The sequence below is a fragment of the Panthera uncia genome, chromosome B4, assembly GCF_023721935.1.
Source record: "Panthera uncia isolate 11264 chromosome B4, Puncia_PCG_1.0, whole genome shotgun sequence".
Taxonomy (NCBI): Eukaryota; Metazoa; Chordata; class Mammalia; order Carnivora; family Felidae; genus Panthera; species Panthera uncia.
In genome coordinates, this window is record NC_064809.1 from 55980916 (window position 1) to 56004958 (window position 24043).

General features: G+C 36.6%; 1 protein-coding gene across 6 annotated transcripts in view; it reads right to left on the reverse strand.

Moving 5' to 3' along the window:
- The window catches only part of SOX5 (SRY-box transcription factor 5), a 1013639-nt gene that overhangs the window by 665629 nt on the left and 323967 nt on the right, over positions 1-24043 (reverse strand). For all 6 annotated transcript variants that reach the window (XM_049627167.1, XM_049627170.1, XM_049627165.1 and 3 more), the window contains one exon: positions 9407-9476. The gene's annotated coding sequence lies outside the window, so the exon portion shown is untranslated. The remainder of the gene's footprint in view (positions 1-9406; positions 9477-24043) is intronic.

Consider the following 24043-nt stretch of genomic DNA (forward strand, 5'->3'; position numbering starts at 1 on the left):
TTTGGGACAGAGAGAGACAGAGCATGAACGGGGGAGGGGCAGAGAGAGAGGGAGACACAGAATCGGAAACAGGCTCCAGGCTCCGAGCCATCGGCCCAGAGCCTGACGCGGGGCTCGAACTCACGGACCGCGAGATCGTGACCTGGCTGAAGTCGGACGCTTAACCGACTGCGCCACCCAGGCGCCCCTATGTATATTTCTTTATTTCCTTTTCATTATGGGTAACATACTTTTGCACTTTTTTCACATCTGTTCATTATCTCTACAATTGCATGGTACCTCATTATATGGAGATGCTATAGTGTAGTAGTATATTCAACTACTCCAGTATGCATGAGCATTTAGATAGTTGTTAATATTCTACAATTATAAATAATGTCACAATCAATAACCTTGAGCTTGTGATTCTTATATTGTTAAAGGTGTGTCTTCAGGATAAATTCCTGGAAATAGGATTGTTGGATCAAATGGTATATATATATAAATTTGTTAGGTATTGCCCAATTCCTGTTCAAAGGATTTGTACCAACTTTTATTTCTATTAGCACGGTATGAGAATAAAGGCTGTGTTTTTATCTCTGCCTCCAAATCATCTTAGGACAGATGCTGAGCAGTGAGTGCTTGATTCATGTTTACTTCTTCTCTCTGACTATAGATATTATCTAACCATGGTGCTAAAACTCAAAGAAAAGGTTTACATAACTGTAAAGGAAGAAGAAGAGAAAGAACAAGGAGCTAGAAAATCACTCTTAAAAAAAAAATAGTTGCCTTTGATCACAACAGCTCAGGATGGAAATATATAGCTTAGCATCTTCACTTCGAAAGTTCAAAACACCAAGATTTTATAGTAATTTTCCCATGGCCGAGATTAAGTCCTGCATCCTTTATGTCCCCGAGCACCATACCAATATTACAATTGGCACACAGTACTGCAGTTATCTGCTTAAATGTTTGTCTTATGTTAGACATTTTAGTTTTGAAATAGAAATGATATATTGATCAACACATTTATCTCAACTCCTGGCACAATCTTCAACATATAACATTCCTGATGAAATTTTCTTAAAAGACCATTAACATAAAAAGAAACATTTCTTGAGTCCTTCCTCTGTGCCATATAACATCCGACATGTTTTACGTGTATCGTCGCATTTCATCCTGGTAACAATCATACAAAGTTGGTTTTACTATTAACCCCATTTTACAGATGAGAAAACAAAGACTTAGAGAAGACACATAATTTGTCTAAGGGGATGTATTATGGGGAAAAAACCCTTAGGATTTGAGTAGGATTTGAACTGAGGTCAGTCTCATTCTAAAGCACATGCTGCTTACCTTTACCCCTGATTGCGGCTGGAAATAGAAGCCTTCCTGATGCCCCTTATATCACACTTACATAGGCAAGTTTTATTCTGCCTACTCTAAGGCCAGGACCAATTCTGTGTTACAGATTTCAGGCCAGCATGTCACTATCAAGATGGAAAGGAAAAGTGGTGGTTTCAATGGTTTCCAAATAGACTCTGAAAAAGCTTTCGGAGATTTTTACCTTTTGGCAAACAAAGCTTTGGCTCCTCTGATACATGCACACATTTATTATACCCTTGTGACTGTGGTTTATGTACAAGCATCTTATTTAAAAGAGTTTTTAAAAGACTGAAATGTGATTTCCTTTCTGACAGCAAAGGAAAAATAAAAAGATGTTCTTTGCCCTCCTGTTCTAATCTGTATTTGGAAGTCAAGTCTGCAGTTCCCAGAACTCTATCACCAGCTTGTTACATTTCCATAAATCTGTCTAAGAATACAACACTGTTCACCCAAAAAAAATGTAACATAAACTGTAAAACACATGCACATGATACCTGAATCCAATTCGCCCTCATTTTGTATATAAGTGAAAATAAAGCAATGCTTTAACTCTTAGAAATGACAATATCACATTATTTAGATAAGTGCCACCAAATCATTATTGAAATTCTGATAGCATTTGCCTTACTGGTAAAAGAAAATTACCTGTAATGCATAGTTTAAATAATTACTTTTAAACAAAAGCTTCTTTTCTGCATTGCTTATTTATCTTTTGAGACCAACTCAGCGGGGCTATGTATTTTATTAAAATTGCCTTCAGACTGCTAATGGCAGGGCGTCTGTTAGCACAGGAAAAGTGATGGCAGTTTGACTCCTATTCCTAATATTGGGAGTTAGTCCAGACACTTAAGAGCCAGAACTCTGCTGTGCATTTGACTATGTTATCAACACTTTACTTGCTAATGATACTAGTGACAGCATTTCAATATGATGGGTCAGACTTAAATAGGAAAGCTTATAATTGTGCTTACAGAACCAATGAAACTCCCTGGCTACCCCCCCTCCCCCCCGCCTCCCCAAAATCCCTTTTATCAGCAGATCAGCTGGTGTTAAGCTTCAAGACTGGGGATTATTTGGTAAGCTTCTGCTCAATGTTTTTTTTCCTTCTCCACTTCCCACCTTGAATGGGGAGCCTCCATCAGCACCTGATATCTACCCGTTCAGAAAATGACAACTGAAAGCCTTCCTGTGGTGCAACCGTGTGCCAACTACCCAGCAGAAGGTCACACTGATGACTCCCCTGTGGCTTTTATTTTCCCCAGGGAAATCCACAGCCAGGGCTGACTGCTGCCAAATATGCTGAGTGCCACAAACCAGCAGTGCTAAGAACCCCCTATCCTTCTTGATGGGAAGCAGTAAGCAACTGTGCCGAACACCTGTGTCAGCTCCTGTTCCTGGGGACACCCCAGGCAAGCACTCATTCAGCATTCGGGGATAGGGCTCCCCTCCTCTTACTGGCACTTCTGTCCAAAAACTTCTCAGTAGTCATATGATAATAGTTATGTTTGTCAGATCTCTATAACATCAGCGTGTTTAACTACCGTTAAGGAGGGTGACTTAAATAATTCGTGAGTTAAATATTTTACTCTCAGTGTCTACAGGGAATCAGTACAATGAATGTGTTTCCTGTTATTGTAAAAGTAAAAACAACATTCTCCATCACTTCCTTTTATAGTTACTCCAACCAACTTGAGGAAGAGGAGACAGTTTGAGCTGTGGAAGGCATGCTTCCATAGATAGACAATATCTAAATCAGTCTTTTTCCTGTAAGTGACGGAGAATAATATGCTCAGTTCAACCAGTGAAGATTCTAGTCAAGTATGGGATGGAGAAAAAGGCAATAAAATTAAAACAGTACCTGCCACAGTTAAGACTCAGTAAGAACATATGAATGAATGAATGAATCGATTAATCAATCAGTGAATGAATGAATGAACAAATTAAAACTGAATGAATGACACTTAAATAATTTCAATACTTAAAAAAGATTCCATAATTCAGAAATGATTATATTTAAAAAAATTTTGTTTTAACGTTTTATTTCTTTTTGAGACAGAGAGAGACAGAGCATGAATGGGGGAGGGGCAGAGAGAGAGGGAGACACAGAATCGGAAGCAGGCTCCAGGCTCTGAGCCATCAGCCCAGAGCCCGACGCGGGGCTCAAACTCACGGACTGTGAGATCGTGACCTGGCTGAAGTCGGACGCTTAACCGACTGAGCCACCCAGGCACCCCTAGAAATGATTATATTTTAATGAGCCAATAAAGCCTGCATTTAGTGCTTACTATTTGCAGATCACTCAAGCAGGGCTCCTGCAGACATTACAAATAAATAAATGAATAAATAGGGGCACCTGGGTGGTTCAGTAAGTTCAGCACCCGACTTCAGGTCAGGTTACGATCTCATGGTTTATGCGTTTGAGCCCTACGTCGGGGTCTGTGCTGACAGCTCAGATCCTGGAGCCTGCTTTAGATGCTGTCTCTCTCTCTCTCTCTCTCTGTCCCTCCCACTGTCTCTGTCTCTCTTTCTCTCAAAAATAAATAAGCATTTAAAAAAATTTTAAGTAAAAATAAAGAAATAAAAAAACAAACCAAAGCCAACTTCAGAACCACACAGCTGCTCAAGCAGCAGAACTACAATTCAAATTTCAGAATTTCTTTTATTTTGACTCTTCCATTTGATTTTCTTCAAAATTCCACATGGCATTAAGACTCTTAGTCTTTCAGGGTATTCCTCAGCCTGGATTGCCCTTCTTCTGCTAAAGAGGACACTTTTGCTGTCAAGTTTAAATTCACGTAGCTTCATTTTCAACTCTCCTGCCACATTCCAGAAGAGGCATGGATACTTCCTGAATATATCGGCACTGGCAACTCAAATGTAAAGATTCTCAAATCAGTTGGTGTCTCTTCACTAATAAAAATATAAATAAGTAAAAACGGGTAGCCTTTCCTGATTTCCCACATCCATGACTTGCAAAGCTTTTATTTCAGTTACTCAAGGTTTAAATTCATCCCTTATTTTTCTCGTAAGTCAAAGTCTATTGATTCCATCTTTGAATTTCTGCTTGTAACTGTCCCTAAGTGTTTTTATCTCGGTTCTGACTTTCTGGATCTCGTCTGATTATTGCATTGGTCTCCTCTCTTCCCCTTGTAACCTCTCCTCTTTCAGTAAACCTCATACTACTATCCTATTAGTTAATTAATCCAAGCACAGACCTAATCATCATCCACATTTTCTAAACAAACTAAACTTTTCAATAACTTCCTAGGTCCTGTTGAATTAAAAGTCAAATCACCAAAGAGTCAAAGTCCTCTTCAGAGACTTTGAATTATAAAGTCTCTTTATGTTGTAAAGAGCTCAACATATCTTCATAGTCACTATTGCCTTTTGTATACCCTGTGCCACATCCAAACTCACCCAAGTCCAAAGAGAGACTTCAGAGACCAGGACCTTAAATATATACTAGGCAATCCCCCACCACCACCCCCTACCTCTGTGTCTAATATCTCTGCTAAGAAAATCACATGCATCCTTTAAGACAAGTACTGGCTTGCCTATGAAGCTTTCTCTTTTCTATGAACCCTCAAATAATGTTACACTGTAGCTCTTGTTAGTCTATAATACATTTTATTTTGCATTATAATATTTGGTTTTGGATCTTCAAACTAAGTTTATTTAACACATGCTATAAGCAAAGTACTTTGAAAGGTGTATTTGGCTTATAGTGGAGAACAAAACAGATTAATTCCCATCAAAAAGCAGGGAAGAGTCTTTCAAGGAAAAAAAAATTGTGATGGGAGAGGAGGAAAATCTCCTGCACTCGCTGTGGCGGAAAAGAACCTGAGCCACCATAGGCTCAAGGATAATTGTCAAGTGTGCATGTGAAGTTGAGGTAGGCATGCCCTCTCCCCTGAAACAGAATTCAGAGAATAATTTCTTTCTCATTTAATCATAAAAGTGATTTTTATTCTTATGATTAAAAAGGAAAGCATTTTGAATAAATAAAAATTTTCAAATATATACATTTATTTGTTGCATGAATATTCTGATAGCCAATAATGGAATCTAAGCTTAGATATAAGCTTATAGTTTTAAATTCATTTATTAATGTATTCATTTAAAAATTTAAAAAATTTATGGTAAATTATTTGGAAACTGCTGCCACAAGACTGATAATAGAAGGCAACCGTTAAATTTATTTTTTAATGCTCACTTTGATTCTTTCACATGATAGCAATGAGAATTTAAGAAACAACTCTTCCAAGTATCAATAATATCTACTCGAAGTGATTTTTATGAAAATAAATATGGAGATTTTTCTTTGTTATTTATATGAAATAATCTCCCTTATTTTCTCATTTATATTAAAAATGATCACTTCTAGTGTAGGTGACTCTTAATTCAACCAACTTTTATTCACCACCTAGTATGTACACACTGGCTTAACAAATGTAAAGGAACTCTGGAGGTAACAATAATAGTATGCTTCTCCCTTTGGGAAAAGCAGTGTTGATCATTTCTAGGCAAACATGTTAAAGACCCCAAGTCAGCTGTAAGTTTCAGAGCTGGTTCCAGAATTCATGCTCTCTAATTCCTACTAATTACTCCATGTTTCCTCCTTATAAATAGTCTAATAGATCATGTGATAATTATAATAAAGCCATGACATAATTTCAAGCGTCTTCCCTTACAAATAGAAGATAAAATTCATGACTTGTTGTGGACTCGTACAAGGCTATGTAGTTTTGGTTGAAATTATAAATGACAAACAAGTGGGAAAATCAGTATGCAAAGGAACAATCAGACGCACATCATTTTTAAATATTACATATCATTGTCATTAATGTCCCTATTATAAAACAATAAGTTATTATACACTGCCAAAAAACATGATTCAAATTCAAAAGAATTATGCAAATTAAGGACACGGAAAAGAAAAATGAGAGCTGCACTATTTAACATTAGCTCCTGGAACACAATCATCTGTCAATATCCTGATCAGATAATGTTGCCCTGATCATTGTTAATTTAAGTCTATTTTCATTCATAATTTATATTCCGTGTCAAGAGAAATCTTTTAAATGCTTTACATACCCCGTAAGTCTGAGTGATCCGTATAACATGTGAGCCATATGATGCCCTCTTACTGGCTAAAATCACTCTAATGATTCCCATCTCACTCAGAAGGATAGGCAAGGTCCTGCCACGGTCTACCAGGAACTATACAATAGACTCCACAGCATCCTTCCCATTTTCATGTCTTACTTATCCACTACTTAATCTTTTCCTGTCACATTGCCTTTCTCGGCAATCTTTCAACATAGCAAGTTTAAGGAGTATCTCTTCACCCGTGTATACCAAAATGGTTCCCTCTCTCCATTTACATTTGTGCTTCAGTTTCTCCTTAGCAGAAAGACCTTCCTCACACACATTTCTTTTATTTTTTTTAATGTTTATTTATTTTTGAGACAGAGAGAGACAGAGCATGAGTGGGGGAGGGTCAGAGAGAGAAGGAGACACAGAATCTGAAGCCGGCTCCAGGCTCTGAGCTGTCAGCACAGAGCCCGACGTGGGGCTAGAACTCACAGACCGTGAGATCATGACCTGAGCAGAAGTCGGACGCTTAACCGACTAAGCCACCCAGGCGCCCCTCCTCACACACATATCTGAAATAGTCTCCCATCATTCTGTTTACTCTGCTTTATTTACTTCTTAGTATGCACCCCCATTAACATATACAGTTGACTCTTGAACAACATGCGTTTGAACTGCATGGGTCCACTTATCTGTGGATTTTTTATAGCACAGGACTGTAAATGTATTTTCTCTTCCTTATGATTTTCTTAATAACATTTTCTTTTCCCTACCTTACTTTATTGTACAGTATAAAATACATATAACTTACAAAATATGTGTTAATCAATTGCTTATGGTATTGGTAAGGCTTCTGGTCCATAGTAGACCAATAGTACTTGACTTTTTGGGGAATCAAAAATTAAACACAGATTTTCAACTGCATGGGAGATGAGCACTCCAAACCCCCACATTGTTCAAGGATCAACTGTACATTAAAATCTTCACGTAATGTTTTCCTCCACTAGAATAAAAGCTTCAGGAGCATGAGAACTTCTGTTGCATGAATTAAAGAATGAATGAATAATCACCCTTCCATTTCATCCAGCCAAATAGGAAACGTCTCCAGAGAAACAACAGTTAAAAAGGAAAACAAAAACTTAAAGTTCTTGATATTTTTCAAATATCAGTATAATCCAAAGTTAAGTATTAGTATCAATTATGTTTTATATAAACTATCCATTGGTGGAGATGGCAAATGATGATACTTGTCACGTGTGTGCACAAAGTTGTACGCAGAATTGTAAGTATTCCATAACCTGCAAGTCAGCATAATGCAGTAGGCCTGCATCATATCAAGAAATACCGATTTACTTCTGTTATGATTTCATATGACACTGGATAGCAATTTAAGTTTGTAAAATAGGTAAATTGGAGTGGATTCTATCTCCCAAGACTATGGGATCTATAAGATACTTGTTTCTCCTTCTTGATTTTGCTTCCAAGCATGCAAAGCTCAACAACTATATTCAATTTAAGGTCAATACTTATATATTAGCTGGATGCCAAGAAAACCTACCACTTTTGGCTCCATTTATTTCTTTTCAAGGTTTAGTTGAACACTGTTTGCCAGCTGAAAATCTGGTCTACCAACAGTAAACTCGTTATGAAAGTATTGCCCAAAAGGAAACCTCAAAGCTGCAAGAATCAGTGCAGGCATACTTATAAATCCAGTCAGTTAGACATATCGTTCTAAATACATCTCTTTGTAGAACTCTTCCCTAATTAAGCTAAGAACAGAAGCTTGAGCATATTTATTATATCCAGTTATACGTGAAATTATCTCTCCTTTAAGCTGGAGGGTAGTGTTCTCTCAACACATAACAATAATAATCTGTCCGGTCCCTAATGCTAATGCTAAGAAATAACAAAATCCCTGAATCATCCTGGCAGAAGAATTCTGAGCTTCGTTCCTTCCTGAAGTGCCTTTTTACTAGAAGAATTGTGATCAGACTGAAGGACAGAAGCATTTGTCCCTCTGTGTGATGAAAACTGAAAATCTCAGTGAAAGATGTTCCATAACAGACCTGGATTTGAAGGAGCTAAATTAAACTCTGGGAGAGCTGTGGAAGTGATAGGTATGGCAGAGGTAAAGGCTCTCCAAGCTTCCATAAATAGTTAAGCAATTGTACTGAGAGATGTAATCACTATTTAAGACAACTGGGAGACTCCTCTGAAGCAGGAGATGACCACAAAGCCATTAGTTACTCATGGGGACATTCAGGGCAATGGAGACCCCAAAGGGCAGCATGGCTCCAGCTTACTGAGGAATATGATTAACACTAAACGTTCTACAATGGTGACAATGTTCATAGTAGACCCTTTGACTATTGGGATCTTTCTATTTACAGAGAAATTGTATTTTAATTAACCTTCATTTTACACATGGTAGTCAACTTTCAGTAGTTCAAATTAGTGCAAGCAAACAGATTGACTTTAAAGTGTCAAGAGCTTTCAGAGGTGGGCCCAAGCCCAGAGAATATAGCAGAAAAGAAAGGAAACTTGACTTTAATGATGCCAGTGTTATTACAATAACTTAATGTTACTACAATTGCTTAATAACATTTTATGTTTAAAGTTCTGATTTTGGAAAAGTTATCAGGAAATCTTCATTTAAAAACAGTTTATATGAGAATAAGAGAAACCAGGGTATCTATATAACTTATTAGGTAAGAGACTTCCTTCTATTCCTGAATATTTATTTGAATTATTATTTTTTAATCTTCAAATCCTAAAAAAAGAATACCCAAATGCCAGACTTTTTACATAAAGGTGTTAGTCATGATTTGCAAAACTGAGAATATACCAAGTGAGCATATTCAAGAAAGAAACAAGTGGCAAGAGACTTGAGAACTCTAGAATTGATGGCAAAAGAATGAACAGCAAATGATAATGCAAGCGTCCTGACCTGCTGAGCCTCCCAGGCCAATTTCTCCTACTCCTGATGTCCTTCTTGATGTTATCTATTTCTTGCAATGCTAAAAAAAAGAAAAAAAAAAGAAGAAAGGAAAGTAGTGAGAAATCAAAGTAATTCCAAAATACTCAGGTGAATAAATCAAACATCATAAAGAGAGTTAAACTTTCTACTACAAAACTTTGAAAGAAATATTAAATAATTTCATCATAGTAATTTTTTTCTAGATCAGATTCATAGCCACACAAAATGTCAGACTTACAACACATTGCAGTTAGTGGCTGATGAATGAATAATGAATGAACAGCTAAAAAACAAATTTTATAAGTGACAGTCAAGATATAATGACAATTGAAATGTAAAAATGTGAACCAGTTATTTTAGAGCTATATTAATTAAATAGCTTTTAAAATTCTTCATATTATAGGGGCACCTGGGTGGCTCAGTCAGTTAAGTGTCTGACTCTTGATTCTGGCTCTGGTCATGAACTCCCTGTTGTGAGACTGAGTCCCATGTCAGGCTCTGTGCTCAGCACGGAGCCTGCTTAAGATTCTCTCTCTCCCTCTTCCTCTGCCCCTCTCCCACTCATGTGCATGCACACATCATCTTTCTCTCAAAAAAATTTTTTTAATCTTTATATTATTAATTCAGTCATATAAACATATATATGAATATGTAATTCTGGGACTTGTTTTATAGAAAAAAAATTTTTAACCTTCTTTATATTCATTGATGGTTAACTTAAAATATATTTATAATGTAACATTATTTATAGCTGAAATACTTTATAGAAAACATCCTAATGTGCTCTAAAATTTGTTAAATGTAAATTATTACTTATCAAAGCACAGTGCTATATTATACTAGGACACTAAGTTGTATAAGAATAAAAGTTTACAAACTTACTAGATAATTTCTAGATTAAAAACAACAAGAATAAAAACAGCAAAATAAAAACAGAAACTTTTATACCCAGTCACTCTTTCAGAGTCATACTCCAGTGTCATAATGACCAAGGTTTAATCATTGGTCCTATGACAGAAGAGCTGAATGTCTTTGGAAATTTATCTTACCCGTTGGAGGCTTATTTTCTTAATAAGAAACTATAAGAAACTATAAAATAGTTTCATTTCATTTTGTCATGAATCCAAAAATCCAAAACATATAACTATTTTATCATGATTTTATTATTTATTGATGTATGTAAAATAATTTGGTAAGGGTGAGTTCATCACTTATTCTACCTTTTCAAACTTTGGCCCCCAAAGTTTGGCCCCCAAAGCCAAAATCATCAACCAGATTATGTGGTCAGTATTCTGTGTGTGTGTGTGTGTGTGTGTGTGTGTGTGTGTGTGTGTGAGAGAGAGAGAGAGAGAGAGAGAGAGAGAGAGAGAACACACATGAGTGAGTGGGGGAGGGTTGGAGAGGGGCAGAAGGAGAGGGAGACAGAGAATCCCAAACAGGATCCATGCCCAGCACGGAGTCTGACGCAGAGCTTGATCTTATGACTGTGAGATCATGACCTGAGCCAAAATCAAGTGTCAGACACTTAACTGAGCCTTCCAGGTGCCCCATGTGGTCAGTATTTTAAAAAGACTTAAAAGTGATACTTTTAGGATGACAGAATTACACTTCTAGAATATTAGTCTAAAATACTGTAACCAGAGATTTGGAGGTGATCTAGGGCCAGATTACTCGTATAACTTTTGATTATTAGTTTATACAAAACTTTTTATTTTTAAAAGCCTCCATTATGGGTGATTTCAGGCATACCTAAATTCTTTTAAAGTATATAGAAGAGTGAAAAGGAATTATTCACCAAGACCCAATGGGATTTACCCTCGGAATATAAAATTGGTTTAACATCTAAATAGCAAACAATGTAACACACCATACTAATAAAATAAAAACTCATACAATTATTCAATAGGTCTGAAAAATATTTGACAGAATCCAACCCCTTTTCATGATAAAAACACTCAACAAACTAGCAATAGAAGAGAACTTCCTTTAACCTAATAAAACAGCATCTACAGAAACCCACAACTATCATACTCAATGATAAAAGGCTGACTGCTTTCTCCCCAGATCAGGTATAAAACAAGGATGTCCACTCACACGACTTGTATTCAACATTGTACTGGAGGTTACAGCCAGGTTTGTTAATAAAGAACAAGAAATAAAACACATCCATCGGGGCCCCTGAGTGGCTCAGTCAGTTGAGTTTCTGACTTCGGCTCAGGTCACGATCTCACGGTTCGTGAGTTCGAGTCCTGCGTCGGGCTCTGTGCTGACATCTCAGAGCCTGGAGCCTGCTTCAGATTCTGTGTCTCCCTCTCTCTCTGCTCCTCCCCTGCTCACACTCTGTCTCTCTCTCAAAAATTAATAAAGATTAAAAAAAATTTCAAAGAAATAAAACACATCCAGATAGAAAAGGAAGAAGGAAAACCAGCTTTTTGTAGATAACATTATTTTTATTTAGAAAATCCCAAGGAATTCACTAAAAAACTATTAGAAATAATGAAAAAGTTCAGTAAGGTTGCAGGATATTTGATCAATCAATTAAATTTCTGTATACTAGCAATGAACATTCTGAAAATAAAATTAAGAAAACAGTTCTATTTACAACAGCATGGAAAAAATTTAAAAAAAGTATAAATTTATTAACAGAAGTGGAAGACTTGTACATTAAAAACCAAACACCACTAAAAAAGACATCCCACATTCATGGATCAGAAAACTTAATATCCTTAAAATGAAGATACTCTCCAAATTAATCTGTAGATTCAACATAGCCCTATCAAAATTCAGCTAGCTTTTTTTGATAGAAACTGATAAGCTGATCCTAAAATTCATATGGAACTCAAAGGATCTAGTATAGCTAAAACAATGCCGAGAAAAAAAGTTGGAGAATATAACGTTCTCAACTTCACAACTTAAGGCAAAGCTATAGTAATCAAGACAGTGTGGTACTGGCATGAGGATACAAATACATATCAAAGGATGGCATGGAATTGAGAGTACAGAAATAAACCCAGACATTTATGGTCATTTGGTTTTTGACACACTTGCCAAGACCCCGGAGGAAAGAAATCTGGTCTGTTGTGAATAAAACTGTTCTCTGAATTTCTGTTCCCTGATTCCTGGGAAAGAGCTTCAAAAACCTTTGGAATTCAGCAAGTGATAGGCATGCCTTTGTTACGCTATACTTGCCTCATAACAGAGCCCCTAGATAGCTTCAGGATGGGAGAGGTTGTGGAAAAAGCAATCATGTGATTTGAGGATTGGAACTTTCAGGACCCCAGTACCCCAGACTCTGAGGAAAGGGGCTTGACATTGAGTTTAATCACATGGTCAATGATTTAATCAATCATGCCTATGTAATGAAACCTTAATGGAAGTTCTAAACAATGAGACTCAGAGAGCTTCCTGGTGAGCACTGATGTTTGGGAAGGTGGCACACCCTGACTCCCCAAAAACAGAACCTCCTGTGTTCAAGACCCTTCCAGACACATCCTGTGTATCTCTTCAACTAAGTTATTCATTTGAATCCTTTATAATAAAACAATCATAATAAGTATAGCACTTCCCTGAGTTCTATGAGTCATGCTAGTGAATTACCGAGGCTAAAGGAGTATTGTGGGAACTCCCAAATTTGCAGCCAATTCTGGCAGGCAGAAGTGCCCATTGCCTGGGGACAGTACTTGCAGTTACTTTCTGAATAAGAGCAATCATTGGGGACCTTACACTTTAACTTCTGGGATCTGATGCTAACTGCAGATATTGTCAGATTGAATTGAATGATAGGACACCCAGTTAACATCTGAGAATTAGTACTGGAACATAATAATAGTCTTCAACAAATGGTTGGGGACAACTGGATATCTATATGCAAAAGAATGGAATAGAACCCCTACCTCAATCCCATGTAAAAAACTAACTCAAAATGGATCATATAACTAAACGTAAGAGTTAAAACTATAAACCCAAGCCATAAACTTGCCAATCCATGCCAAGTTTAAATACCACTAATAAAATAATAGGAAGATGTTCTACTTTTAAACTAGTCTTCAGAGATAGTCTTTCCACAGAGTTCCAAGTACTATAAATACAATCCAAGTATAATTGTCACTTTATCAGGACTGATAGTGAAAGGAAAATGTTTTTAATCCAACTATGGTGATAGTTCAGAATACAATTTGTTAAAAGTTGGAATTCACATAGATACTTTAGTGATTTTAGAATTCTCGATTTGAGAATGACTATTAGGGGTGCCTGAATGGCTCAGCTGTCTGACTCTTGATTTCAGCTCAGGTCACGATCTCACAGTCTGTGAGTTCGAGCCTCTCATCAGGTGCCATGCTGACAGTGCTGAGCCTGCTTAAGATTCTGTGTGTGTGTCTCTCTATCCCTCCCCTACTTTCTTTCTCTCTCTCTCTCTCAAGATAAATAAATAAACTTAAAAAAGAATGACTGTTATAAAGTTTTAGCTGCCAAATGAAACAAGGTAAATATATGAGAAAACATATACTTTAAAAATACTAAATTTCAGTGACATAAAATTGAAGTTTCCCAATACTATCTATTTAACTTTTAACTCTAATATGAATTCATTAAAAAAATGGGAGCTACATTATTTTATGGGGCTGTCTCAAATTTACCCAATTTCATAATGGTAAAAGAGTTCTATGATTAAGCAGCTTCATCCATTCCAGTTATGTAACCTATAGCGGCTAATCTCTTTATTTAATACATGTTTGACTATTCAAGCATATTTTATGCTATTGGAATTTAAAAGTTCCATTCCCTTCTCTAAAGTGCATTCATACACTGCTTTGGTTTAAGTTGGAGATTTGCTAAGTAACAACCATCATCTATCTATTCAACACTCATCTATTCAACAAAAAGTACCTGAGTACTTATCGTAAGATACTGTATAGGTTATAAGGTAGAATTCAGAGATAAAAACAACATGTGTTTTGGGATTATCCAGAATGGAGTATGAGTTAAGGCCTTGACTTATAGGTTGCAAGACCTTTCTGAACTTTAGTTTTCTCATATTCAAGGTGATAATTGAACTAATGTGTTTCCAGAGCCCCAAAGTAAACAGTAATTTCTCCTTTTTCTGTGTACTCTGAAGGCTAGATTAATCACACATGGATTCTGTACTTGAGAAGTTAACCGTACAACAGATATTATAATCTGTATAAATGAATTAAATAAGGTGAAAAAGTATAAAGTAGGAATTTCCAGTGATAAAATAAGTGAGATGATCCATACCAGATAAACATAACATAGCATCACCATTATCACCAAATGCAAATAGAATTTATATAATTGATTACCAAGCTAATTAAATAAGTATCAAGTAAAAAATAGATCAATCATCTTAGTTTGTTCCCAGGAAATTCTGAGTAATTGAAAGTTAAGTTGAACGTTATAGAAAAGATATTTACTTTTAAGTGTCATTCCTTAAGATAACGAAAAACAAATACCACATCTCCTCTATTGAAAATTTTGATAACTCAGGCTATCCTAGCTCCAGCACTTTTTTTTTCCTGACCACTGGAAAGTTACTTTATGTCTTGGTTCCTTTACTTTCTCATCTTTTAAAGAAGAATTATAATAATGCATGCCTTATATGGTGTTAACAGTATTAAGTGAGTTAATGCATGTCAAATTCAAGAGTGTCTGGTCCATTGAGTACCACTATTATTGTAGATAATCAATGGTATATCATCTTTTTACTCTTATTATAATCATTCATGCCATAGCAAAAAGGTACAGGTATTTTAATTACCATTCAATGGGAAGATGAAATGTCATAAGGGAAGATTACTTGTATATACATATTGGAAAAACCAGGGCTTTTTCTTTGAATCACTCATAATGGCAAGCAGAATGAAGTTCTATGATTGGATAGGACTCTATTGCGTACCATCGTCACAGGCAGAGAATGAAGAAGCAGTTCTCCCAAAGGAAAGGACTTGCATGGGTGGTGCTGCATGCTGAAATACGAAACAACAGTTGCCTACTTACATCCATCTACTATGTAAATAGAAATAGTCTTTGCTATAATTCAGATTTTTTTTAATTTATCTGAACTCAGAAGATATTAAAGAGGTGATTTACATAAAATTACAACTCTTTAATTAAAAAGTTCTTATAAGACTGAAGGGAGATTCCTCCCCCTCACCTTCCACATCTAATTGGCCATGGAATCATGCTCATCCCATCTCTTAAATATCTACAAAATCTGTCCTTTCCCCTCCATTTCAATAGCTATTGCCCTTCTCTACATTCTTATTCTTCTCTTACAGGACCATTATATGTTCCTTAGATGTTCTCCTTGCTCCAGTCCCAAACTCTGCACATGGGACAACTTGACCATGTTATGCAATTCTTCTTTATCTACTCTCCCTCAAGACTCAACCCAGGAGCACCTGGGTGGCTTAATCGGTTATGCCTTTTGTGAGATAGAGCCCGGTGTTCGGCTCTGTGCTGATAGCCGAAAGGTGGCAATGCTAATTTTAGAATTACAGGAATTTCTTACTTTCTTCTTTTGCTAATCTACATTTTCTAAACATTTCACAAATAAATAATTTTTATAATAAAGTTATTAAATACAATAACAAAAATTTCATACAAATTGTATATTGCTATTTAAGTGGGGGAAAGAAAGGATTTTTATAAAGGTTCTCAGTTGGTACTTAGTGACCTCATAATAACCTGATCTTTCTCCTCAGCACACAGATGCCCTCTGGGGTACCGTATCCAGGTTCATTTCCTGTGCAGTAGCCAAAAGTCTTTCAAAAAACCATTTGTAATCAGGGCACGTAGGTGGCTCAGTCAATTAAGCATCCAACTCTCGATTTTGGCTCAGGTCATGATCTCACGGTTAGTGAGTTTGAGCCCCATGTCCGCTTTGGCACTAGCAATGCAGAACCTGCTTGGGATATTCTCTCTCTCTCTCTCTCTCTCTCTCTCTGTCTCTCCCCGCCCCCCTGCTTGTGCTCTCTCTCTCTCTCTCAAAATAAATAAATAACCTTTAAAAATTAAATAAATAAAATAAACAAAAAAACCCATTTATCTTTTATTATGTATTAGATACCTTATCTATACCACTTTCTTACTTCACAGCCACCTACGAAGTGTGCATTCTTAATACTTAACAAATGAGAATACAGAGGTGAACTTAAGTGTCCACGGTTACATGGTCAGCATGGAGCAAAGCTGATCCTTGAACCCAAGACAGCCCGTATCATAATCCATTTTATTTCCAACAGGCCACATAGACCTCTTCAAAATATACCTGTTTATGTATCATTTCCCCACGTTATTTTCTTTTCAAGTGTTTGCTAATACATTTTAACTTGCTAAGTGTCTTGCAACACACGTAGTACATGATGCCAAATGTCATATGATCACCACTGAGCCAATGGTTCCTCTCTCTTTCTTCCTCTCTCTCACTGTGGGATTGTAGGTGATCATCTCCCATGTTCAAATGCTCCTTCTCAGGCCGTGGTGTTTGGCAGAAATCAGTGATTTTTCAGAACGTTGGAAGGTGCCCACAACTGGCACTAGTGAATTTTTTGTCACTTCAAAGCACCTATGGACAGTCCCTTGCTTTTCCACACAAGAGTAAGCTTAGGAATGCTTTGCTTCATTCTAGGTCAGGCTGCCTGCAGGTATAGACCTTTTCCTCTGCTGCCTTATTGCCAACTTCATTAAATACAGTATATGACAAGAGTTCATTAATACCGTACTGTAATCAACATCTGTATGAGCGTATACAGTGGCCCCCATGCAGAAAAAGATTCCATTGAGTCAATAGATAGCAGTAATTCCATTAGTGATAGTGAAAGTCATCCTACACAGTAACCCTCCTCTTTCTTGTCTGCCTTATACCACCCACAAGGTTTTCAGAGATAAGTGCAGGTTAAGTTATTTTTCTTTATATTTTCTATTTTATTACTCTGTATCATATTACAGTATTGTAATCATTTTATATGAATATTTTTTGCTTGTGGAATGAATCATCTGAGGTTCTATTATTTCTTATGAGGAAATTTGCTTTGATGTACAAATGCTTTGGATTACATGCATGTTTCCAGAACAAATTATGCTCACAAACCAAGGTTTTACTGTATATCAAACAAAATAATTATTACTAGTGTAGAAATGAGTTAGTCAGGTTACAGTGGGAAATATACAATAATTGGAGGCCTCCCCCTGCCACCTGTCACTACCCCCTTCTTCCTTTTATTTCCTGCATAGCACTTACCATCTCTAAAACTAGTTTTGTTACATGCCCTTACCTATTTTCTCCATTGCTTTACCTCTAGCACCTAGAAAAGTACCTGATTTAAATTGGAGTTTAATACTTAGTGGATGAATAAATACATATATTCATGAGAACAGGTGAAAACTCCTCTCTTTACTAAGCTATGTGTATCTTGACTAATCTACTAGCCCCTCAGCTTTTAAATTTTCATTTCTTTAATGCAATACTGCCTAAGGTTTTTATGAGTTTAAATTCTTTCATTCAATAACTCCTTGAGCACCTACTATGTACCAGATAGTCTAAGCTACGTGATAATAACAGCAAACAAAACAACAGACAAAAATCTCTCATGTAAGATACTGTAAGATATAGTCTGGTAAGTGAAGAAAGACCAGAATATAACAAAATATGTTGGATAGTGATCAGTATTTCAGTGGCAAAATAGCTTGTGGTTAGGAATCTGAAAAGATACTCTACAACTGGGTAACTGAGAAAGAAGACTTTTGAATAAGGAGGTGAAGGAGTAAGACTAGTATACTGGGGGAAGAACTTTTCAGGTAGTGGGAATAGCATGCCAGCATGACTGTATTTTCAGAGTGGCTGTAATGCAGTGAATGAATGAGAGTTAACAGGAAATGAGATCAGATAAGTGAGGGAGGGGGAAGGAAGGATTGTGTAATGCCTTGTAGGCCATTGTAATACTACTTGCTTATATTCTCAGAAAAATTAGCAGCCATTGAAGGGGTTTGAGCAAAAGTGTAATTTTCTGTGGGTAACTCCTCCTTGTCCTGACCATCAAACCCATGGTAGGTCATTTTGCATCTCTAAATGCCAGTAATAATCCCCAGACCTTTTGACAACTAAAATGACACCACTTATTTTCAAAGCTATGTTATAAATAGAGTGAAGGTAGGTCTGAAGAGTCTATTTTAATATTCCAGGCAACAGTTTGTGTTATCTTGAGCCAGAATGGTAGTGGTCAATTCAGAATGTATATTTTTGCAGAAAGGATTTGCCAGTGAATTAATTGGATATGGATGTGAGTGAAAGCTAGAAGTCAAGGATGACTCCTAGGTGTTTGGAATGAGCAAATAGGATGGAGTTGCTATTCACTGAAACCGTGAAGACTGAATAGGGATGAAGCAGATTTGGTGAAGAAAGCAGGAATTCAGTCAAGACTCATTAGGAACTACTATCTAAAAACATGTATCTATGTTTAATGTAAGAATTTTGTAAAATGAGGTAATGGGCACTATTTCTAAACTGATGGATTTTGTTAGAGTGCTTTTTATGAAGGGATAGAGTTTACAGAAATAAATAGTAGATAAACAAATAATTACTAGTAACTAATCGTAATGTATGAACCAGCTTAAGCAATCAGATTATATCAAGAAAAGTTTGTGTTTTTTGTTTTTTAAATATCATCCAAAGGAATGAGTCTAATTGTGGAATTTCAAATGATAAATGGTATGTTAGGCGGCAGGCTTTTAATGCTGTTAAAATCCCACCAGGCCCATATTACTTGGAGTAGATGTCCTACAGTGAGATTAGGCTCAGCCTTGGAAAAACAGTGGGGGCACAACAGCCCTGAACCTCACTCATTGACTAATAAGTACCACCACTCCCAACGCTGTAGAGTCAACAGTCAATATGTGCAAAGTTTTCTACATCCATGGTCAAGTTAAGGATCTCAGAGGAAAAGCTGTATCCGGACATGGTTTAGAGATTCTTTAGCAGTTGAATTTAGTTGTTCCTCCATAGACACAAGAAATTATCTGAATCAACACAACGAGCTAATTGACACAACACAAAATTTAGAGTTGGCAAGAGGAAGTATCCAATTGCATGACTGCTAGAACTTTTCCCTAGTGATAGCAATCTACCTGCTCATAAGAGTAGAAAAGTTGCACTTTGAACAGCAATGCTCATCATATAAACATGAAGTTTCTCTCCAAATGTGTCGTTGAATAGCTGAACGTATATGGTCAGAAACCTTTCGTTCTTTTCAGCATTCTATCACATTTATGAACATTTTACCTCAATATTTTCTATTAACATCCCCTATGATTTGACAACAAGGGAGGCATTTGCATTCAAAAAGAAGTCCTTGCACTCACACATATACACAAGAGCACTCTGCTTCCTTCAGAACATGTCATCTTTTTCCAGAAGGACTGGGCCCATTGATACCCACCCTCTTCCTCTCTACAACATCTGTGGAAGGGAGGTGGATGCAATGCTTCACTCAAACTGCATCTCCAATCACCAGTTAGCTAAAGAAGTTAGAAGGCTCAGGCGAAGGTGGTCACTTGCCCTGAAGTGGGAAGGAATGTGATAAGGAAGTGCAAGTGGCAGACAGATGCCCCATGGGCTTCACATTGTTGTTTCACAGAAGGACATACTGTGTCATAATGAATTACCGCTAATTTGAGCCAGCAGTACTGTTAGATTGAGGCCGGCAACCCAGTATGACAAACAGTGCCTGCAAGTTCACCTAATGAGGGGACAGGACTGCTCCATAGCACTGCTTCACTCAATTAGTGGACAAGGCTTTTAATGCCGCTCTGCACAACTAAAGCAATTTTGATTACTTAGAGCTAAGTCTCCATTTAGAATGTTTCAGAAGCTGAAACAGGGTTTCTTTCTTTCTGTTTTTTTTTTCCTTTAATATAATTTATCTTGAGAGTATATGAATGGTAATAAGCTATTTGAAAGCCAATCACATTATTTCCTATTTTTCCCTAAGTAATATTGAAATACATTTTTTTAAAGTTCAAATGATAGAATTTACTCTAGCAAATGAAATGTAAATAAGATAGCAAATGATTAAGGATATGCTGAGGGTATGTGTGTATATGTGTGTGTGTGTGTGCACGTGTGTGTGTGTGTGTGTGTGCGCGCGCGCGTGCGCGCATGCGGGCACTATGTGTGTCTCTCCGTGCCAGAATTACAGTTGGTGAATTTCATTTCATCAGCCAACATTATCAGGAGGGTTGCATATTTATTCTATATATCCACATTTAAAAAAAAAATTCCAGATCTTGCCTTCTTTGGCTGGGAGCACTTATATTTCATAGCTTTTGATATGGGGAACTGACGTCTCTACTTGGTTATTTTTTTTCACTATGTCACTGCATGATGAAAAGCACTGATATGTGGAACGATACAACTTTCTTTAATATCATGATCACTGACTTAAAACTAAACAGAGGATATTTAGGCTTCGTAAATTCCTTTCATTCTCATTAAAAACACACACGGTGCTCACTCTATACATCACTATAGTCATCTTCTGGCTTTCTACCTATACACTATGTTTAATTCTCAGACTGCTTGAACTTGGTGAAACTCTATGAAATTTTGCCTATTTAAGGACAAGGTCATTGAATAAAAGGAATTACTCAAGTGCTAGACACAAAACAGGTGCCAATAAATTTTTATTAAACTGAATACAAATTCCACACCAATAAAGAAGTAAACCTCATTATTCACATGCCCTTCTTCCTTTGCTTCCCTCAGGTGAACAGAACATCAGGATCAAAAGATGAGAATATGACCCCATAGGTTACTTTATCCATCATCAAAGTCATGGGTTCTCCCCCCACAAAAAAAAATTGCCTAAAGTAGGCCCAATACACACCAATTTTTAAATAATGTATATCTCCCATCTTTGTTTTATAAAAGAGGTATACGACCATGCTGAAGCAGTGATCCAGAGCAGAAGTTAGGAAGAAGTTTAAAATATTAACATTTTGGGTCAGGGTGCCTAGGTGGCTCAGTCGGTTAAGCGTCCGACTTCGGCTCAGGTCATGATCTCGCAGTCCATGAGTTTGAGCCCCGCACGGGGCCCTGTGCTGACAGCTCAGAGCCTGGAGCCTGCTTCAGATTCTGTTTCTCCCCCTCTCTCTCTGTCCTTACCCTGCTTGTGCTCTGTCTGTCTCAAAGATAAAAAAAAAAAATGTTAAAAATATTTTTAAAAAATAAAATACTAACATTTTGGGGCACTGGGTAATCAACCATTATTGAGCCTTAGTTTCCTTTTTCCTTTCCATAGTCATGTTTCATTTTCTTAAAATAATTTTACTAATGACTAGTCTCTTGCCTCCAAAAGGTTAACCCCAAAAGCATGTTACACTTTCAGGGAGATAGTTATGTATTAGTAGAAAATGGTACATATTGGCATTTTCTAGTAAATAAAAAGAAAAAAAAAAACAATGTGGCTCAGGAAGCAAGTAATATTTCCTATAATGTATGTTTTTTAATAATTGTAAAGACTTAGAAACTGGCAAAGAATATGCACTGATTCTGTATCCTCCTCTCCTGAGAAAACACGATATAAAATCACATCATTGGCTCAAATTATTGCCAAAATGAGAAAACTATTAATAGTTTCATTTATTTTCCTCTCTTGTCAAAAGGACTACTAGCATGGGAGAGGAAGAAGAGATTATTGGTAGTGTAGAAATGCAAGAAAATAATAATTAAGGAATAAATTTAGTGGGAAAGAAAAGAAATAAATAAATTTAATGGGAAAGTACCAGTAATAGATACAAAGCAATAGGTATCAATCTCATGATTTCCCTTCATTGCCTTGTACCAACAATAATCATCATTCAGCTTTCCATCAATGTTAGTATCAAATATTACAGATATTTTCCCATTCCCATCCCATATATGGTACTTGAATTTTCCAAAAGTCAAAAATTTCCCCCATCCCTTCTGTTCATTCCCATCCACACGTTATATGTAATTATTTTTATTACTTCTAGCTTATCCCTCCTGTATTTTTGGTAACAATAAGCAAATATCCATTCATTCTTATTTGTCCTTTCTTGTGCAATATACAGCATACTACATACTATGAGTGAAGTAGAGAAAAGTAAAGAGTCTATACATACTCTTAAGCTTTTCAAATTTTCACTAACAATGTATCCTGGAAATATCTCCATATTAGTGCTCCATTATTTTTTACAGCTGCATGATACTTCATTATATGGACACACTTTCATTTATTCAATGGATGGAGATTTAGGTTATTTTACAGTATTTTGAAATTGCAAATAATTTCATAATTAATAGCCTGCATGAGTATTTTTTCAAATCCTCGTAGGATTCCCAGAATATCACTGGTGGGAAAGGAGGCTGCCTGAGTCTACTCTGCATAGTCTACAGCTGTCAGTTACCTCTACATTTCTGATATGGAAAAGGAGTAGGATCGGGAAGCCTGAATTACCTTTGATGTTTTCACTAGGGCTCAAATGTATTCCCAGTCTTGAATACAGATCTATAAGAGAAAAGTTCTAAAATTTTAGAACTTTAAAATGTTTTTTCTTCCTCTCAGAAGACTTTCTTGAGACCTTAAACTAACCTAAACCCACTAGAAGTCCTAAAAACATAAGAGCCAGGGCGACATTTGCCTATGTACAAGCATCTCTGTAGCAAGAAACAACTCTTAACTTTCTTTACATTTAGAACTCATATTAAGGGCTTGAAAATAGTGACTAAATGAATAAATTAATAGATCTACTGAATCCAATCTGACACAAAAGCTTGGACATCGTTTTCAGAAAACAGACCCCTGCGTTAGTTCTGAAAGTAGGCAGGTGTATTTAGCAATAGTGTTTTCTACTCTTCCCCAAGTGAGGCAGCCTAATAATGTGAAAGTCATCCTTGCAGCAGTCCCAAAATAACGGTTAGATATGATCTCCATTTGTGGCTTGAGATCACTGAGTGCCCAATGGCACATTCTCTGCTGTTGTCATAAACGCCACAGGAATGATGACAAATGGCTCTGAGGAAGAGGAGAGGTCTAGACAACAAGCCCAGAGAGAACTGCCAACACCAAGAGGGTGTAGTCAACCAGGCTATGGGGCCTCACACTCTCGCTGAAGGGACCAGAGTTTCCTCAGGGGATAAAGGGAAGAAAAAAGAAAAAAAGGAATGGCTGTGTTAGTGTTTGCCAAAAAAAAAAAAAAAAAGTCTGAGAAACTCCTGAGAGACGCCAAAGAGCTTGGTAAAATTCACCTTTCCTAAGACTATCATTGGTCTTATCCTTGCCCTTGGAAGAGAATGAATTACAGCTAATACTAAGAGGCAAGCTCAGGGATTTTAATAAAGAATACAAACTAGGTGAATACTGTTGCACCAAGAATTGACTGATTTATAATACAAGGTTTTTTATTCAATTGTATCACTTTAAAATCACATATCTGATTCCCCTGTATTCTTTTACGGTAAAAACAAAAAACAAAAAACAAAAAACAAAAAACACCCTCGGGTGTGGGTGGCCCTCTAAGCAGCAAATTCATTGCTAACAGAAGCGTGTTGTTATATCAGCATCTCATTAT